Raw genomic sequence first — 5,575 nt, forward strand, 5'->3', positions numbered from 1 at the left:
ATTTTATCCATCCAGCGCTTTCCGTAATCCTACCGCTGGGAATGTTTTGAATGGAGTGTGTGTAGATCTGAGTGTGTTGGTACCCGTGTTCCCCGGGGGGGGGGGGGGGGGGGGGGCAGGCTGGCTGGAGGGTTATATTTAACCCCCTTGGCTGGGTGCCTGGCTCTAGGCAGCATGGCCAGAGATCATTGGTGGAGAAGAGAGGAACGTCATTGGTCTGAGGTAGACATGCTCTGTTTCTGTTTCTGGCCACTGGGTGGGGGAGACATGGATGTGCGTTACAGTTAAAGAATTAAGGTAGATTTTTTTTTCCTTTAATAACATTGGAAACTATATAATTATAAACCTAATACATTGTAACTGTTGGCAAAGTTACAAAGAAGAGCACGTAGAGGGTGCCCAAAAAAACAATCTTATCAACATTCTAAAAAAAAGAATAACTATTTGATGTTTGTTTCTACTTTTGTTATTGTTGTTCTTTGGTTCATTTGCTTTTTATTTTTGTTGGTTTTTTGCTTTTTTTTTTTTTTTAGCTTTTTAAAAACTTTTAAATTGCATTTTAATTTTATTCTGTGTGTAAGTACGTGTAGGCATGTGTCTGCATGCCACAGCAGCCAGGAGGTCAGAGGACCACTTGAAGGAGTCAGTTCTCATCTCCTGTGTGGGTTCCAGGGATCAAACTCAGAAGTTCATGCTTAGCGGTGTGGTGCATGTCTTTTTACCCAGGGAGCCAGCCTGTTGCTTTCCCGCCCCCACCTTTGAGACGGGGTCTCCCTCTGTAGCCTAGGCTGACTTCAGGCGCACAGAGATTCTTCGGCTGCAGTCTCCTGAAGGGCTAGGGTTAAAGGCATGGGCCACTATACCCAGGATTCCATTAATTCTTGGCATCCATATATATAAAGTTTAATAAAATTGTATCATAAACTATATGTATTTATATATTTTTGGAAGGTGCTAAAGATGGAGTCCAGGCCTCTGCACATTAAGCTTGCATTCTAACCCTGAGCCCCATTAAATATTTTACATAACTTTTTATCACTTTACAATTGCTTTCATTTTTATTTCTTATTTTTCAGACAACCTTAATATGTAGCTTAGGCTGGTCTTGAACCCACGGCAAGCCTCCTGCCTCAGCCTCCTGAGTACTAGGGTTACAGGCGTGTATCACCATGCCTTGCTCATCTTATAATTTTTTTCCCCCAAGACAGGGGTTCTCTGTGTAACAGCCTTGGCTGTCCTGGAACTCGCTCTGTAGACCAGGCTGGCCTTGAACTCACAGAGATCTGCCTTTTCTGCCTCCTGAGTGCTGGGATTAAAGACAGATGCCAACACACACGACCCATCTTGTGTTAATTTAAACTTTCAATAAGTTTTACAGGAACATGTAACAAACTTCAAATAATAGAAAATTTACAATGAGAAGTAATCTTCCTTTGTACTTCTCATCCGTAGACTTCTTTCAGAAAAACACCACTGCCAGTTTCTGTGGACACTTCCAAAAACATTATATACGCTTAAAACCAAGTATATGGGGGGGGGGGGGAAACCAAGTACATGCATACATGTGTGCATTATATACACTTACAACCAAGTACATACATACATCTATACATTATATTCACTTAGAATCAAGTACATATGTACAAGTATACATTATATACATTTACAATGAAGCACACATGTACATGCCTACTATCTTAATTAGAGTTACTATTGCTGTGATGAAATACCATGACCAAAAGCAAGTTGGGGAGGAAAGGGTTTATCTGGTTTACACGTCCACATTGCTGTTCATCACCGAAGGAAGTCAGGGCAGGAACTCAGACAGGGCAGGAACCTGGAGGCAGGAGCTGATGCAGAAGCCATGGAGGAGTGCTGCTTACTGGCTTGTTTATCATGGCTTGCTCATCCTGTTTTCTAATAGAACCCAGGTCCACCAGCCCAGGGATGGCACCACCCACCATAGGCTGGGCCGTTCCTTCCCCAACAATCACTAATTAAGAAAATGCCCTACAGGCTTGCCTACAGCACTATGGAGGCAGAGGCAGGAGAATCTCTGAGTTCAGGACCAGCCTGATCTACATAGTGAATTCCAAGCCAGTTAGGACTACATAATGACTGTCTCAAAAAATAAAAACAACAGAACCATTAGATTTTCTGTTTTTTGTTTTTTTTTTTTAAACCCTGTCTCAGAAGAAAAAAAAAAGAGGTCTTTTTATTTTGGAAGAAGTTTTTTGTTGTAGTTGTTGTTATTATTTAGACAGGGTCTCACTATGTAGCCCTGGCTGTCCTGGAACTCACTATGTAGACCAGGCTGGCCTCAACTCACAGAGATCCACCTGGCTCTGCCTCCCGAGTGCTGGGATTAAAGGCGTGTGCCACCACCACCTGGCCTCATCTATACTTTCATATTTTTAATTTAACCTGTAGTTAATCAGTAATTGTTCCATTTCTGGCTCTTTTATTTCCTCCTCCTTCTTTGTTTCCTCCTCCTCTAGAGACAGGGTCTCATATAGCCTAGGTTGACCTTGAACTTACTGTGTAGCTCATGTTAGCCTTGAATGGGCATCCTCCTTCCTCCTCCTCCCCAGCGCCGGGATTCATCATGCTGGCATCCATGTCTGTTTTCTTTTCTTTTTTTTTTTTTTTTTTTTGGTTTTTCGAGACAGGGTTTCTCTGTGTAGCTTTGCGCCTTTCCTGGAACTCACTTGGTAGTCCAGGCTGGCCTCGAACTCACAGAGATCTGCCTGGCTCTGCCTCCCGAGTGCTGGGATTAAAGGCGTGCGCCACCACCGCCCGGCCATGTCTGTTTTCTAAAGCTGTTCTATCCATATACTCCTGACCCCCGTAGGACTTAGTTTTTGTTACTGCACAAAAGGCACACCCATGCCCACATTTTATCTTTCCTACCTTCTCTCTCCCCACCCCCAGAGAATTGTACGTGGTGTTCAGAGAATGACCAGGAGGCCTTTGTCCCACACCTTACCCACAAGCTGAGCCCCAGCTCACACACACTACTTGGTAGAATTCAGCTTGAGGTAGGGGCCGGGTGTATCGTGCACAGATTTGATTTCATTGTCAGGAACGGAGCAAGAGAGGAGCTGCCTCCTAGGGACCACAGCAGATGCTGTCTGGCCAATAAAGATGGCAGACCAAACTCACGCTCAGCAGTCGTGGGGGTTGGGGTTATAAAGGCCTGGCCTGTGACAGCATCCAAGAGCATGCTGCCAAGGAGGCAGAGCCTGCTGTGACGAAAAGCACGCCTTCAGTCATGGCTTGATGGGTCTGCTTCGCTGTGTCTCCCACATATCGCGTGCACACCGTACCCACCGTGGCCACAAGCATTGTCAGGAAGCTGTCTTCAGGGCCCAAGTGGACTTCACGGCCACGGGCAGGAAGAGCACGGACTGTACATTTGCAGCTCAGGAAGCAGGTGCTTTGAGTGACACATTCCATCCACAGCCCCTGGCACACAGCTCACATATGAGCTCATCTGTCATAGATCTTCTTTAAAAATGTAGTCTCAATTGACAGTGTGTGTGTGTGTGTGTGTGTGTGTGTGTGTGTGTGTGTGTGTGTTGCTTGGGACTGAACTGTGTCCCCAGCCCCATGATAGACATTTTTATTTTTTCAGTTAAGCAGTCTTAGACATGTCAATATATAGAAACTATATATTGTTTGTTTTTTGTTTGTTTGTTTGTTTGTTTGTTTGTTTGTTTTTCTAGACAGGGTCTTACTATGTATCCCTGGCTATCGTGGATCTCACTCTGTAGACCAGGCCGACCTTGAACTCACAAAGATCCGCTTGTCTCTGCCTCTCAAGGGCTGGGATCAAAGTCGTGTGCCACTATACCTGGCCCAACATTGTTTTAAAACTCCTTGTTTTAATGGAGTTGTAACTTGCCTCCTCCTCCTCCTCCTCTTCGATAAAACGATATGCATTTGTTTATGTGTGTGTGTACTGGTGTTAGCATGCCAAGGCACACGTGTCAGAGGACAAGTTGTGGGAGTCAGTTCTCTCCTTCCACCGGGTGAGTCCTGGGGATCAAACTGAGGTCAGGTGTGGCAGTTAGAAGGTTCACCTGCCAAGCCATCTTACCAAGGATCCCTTCTTCTCTCCCCTCCTCGCCCCGCCCTCTCTTTCTTACTGTCTGTACCGAGGACTGATGGGAACTCAGGGCCTCGTGCATGCATGTGGAACACACTCCCTGAGCCACAGTACAACTTGTAATTGCTGGATATTCGACTTTCTTCTGTTGTTTTGTTTTTTAATACAAACCACTGAAGTGAACGTTTTTGTTTTTTGATTTTTTTTATATCCATTTTTGATCACATCAGTAAGTGTTTTGCAAACTGCATTCCCAGCACCGGAATCTTGGTATAGAGTATAAATATTTAAGTACTTAATGGAATAGAATGACTTGCTAAAACCGGTTCAACGCACCCCATTAAGGAGTTCCTTCCTCGACTGCTTTCCTGTGTGAATCCCGTTTCCTGGCTTTATCTTTTTAAGGGTAACTTAGTGTTTTGGTGATTGGCTCAAGCCCAGGGCTTGGCCCTGCTCTGCAGGTGTCCAGCACAAGCTCCTCTCCTCACCCAGCTGTTTGGGCTCTGGATGTATTGATTACGGAGAGACCAAACAAATATTTCCAGCTGGTTTTAACCAAACCTCAGATTTAATTAAAAACAAACAAACAAACTTTTTTTTAGTCCAGAGTCCTTGGCCTTGAAGTCTTTAAGCTGAGGATGACCTTGAGGTTCTGACCCTCCAGCATCCACCCACCTGGTGCTGGGATCACAGGCATGAGATACCACACCTAGTTTACTCAGTGCTAGGGATCAAACCCAGGGCTTTGAACACGGTAGGCAAGCATTTTACCACACATTTCCAACCTTAATTTAAAAGTTAATTTTATTATTAATGTGTGTGGGTGTTTTGCTTGCATGTATGTCTGTGTGTCCTGTGCATCCCAAAGATTATATATGTATATATATAAATATATGAGACATGATCTTCGTATGTAGTCCTCAAACTTCCAGAGTTCTTTCGACTTCTGCTGGGATTAAGGTATGTACTGCCATGTCCAGCCTGTAGTTTTTAATATCTTTTAAAAAAATGAAATAAAGGCCAGCCTGGGCTACAGAGTGAGTTCCAGGAAAGGCACAAAGCTACATGGAGAAACCCTGTCTCGAAAAACAAAAACAAAAAATGTTTCTTTGTGCAAAGAAATATAAGGGAAAAAAGACATATTATGATGTCACCTTTGAAAGTAATTTTATCATTTTTCTTTCTTGAGAATGTCATACATGTACACAATTCCATATAACCATATCTATCACTCACTTCTCTCCTCCAACCCCCCCACCCCCACCCCCCGTCTGCCCCCTTTGCAACATCTTTTTGTTGGTGGTGGTGGTGGTAAGTTCAATTAGTCCTGGTCCAGTGGAGCCTGGGAAAAACCTGCCCGTGGGGAGACCTTTAAAAGAGACTGATTCTCCCTTCCCCGGCGGCGGCGGCGGTGGCGGTTCCTCAGTAAGGGCTGGGGCCTGGAGCGCCTCCCCCATCTACGCTGGA

Source organism: Peromyscus eremicus, chromosome 18 (assembly GCF_949786415.1).
Source record: "Peromyscus eremicus chromosome 18, PerEre_H2_v1, whole genome shotgun sequence".
NCBI classification, from domain to species: Eukaryota; Metazoa; Chordata; class Mammalia; order Rodentia; family Cricetidae; genus Peromyscus; species Peromyscus eremicus.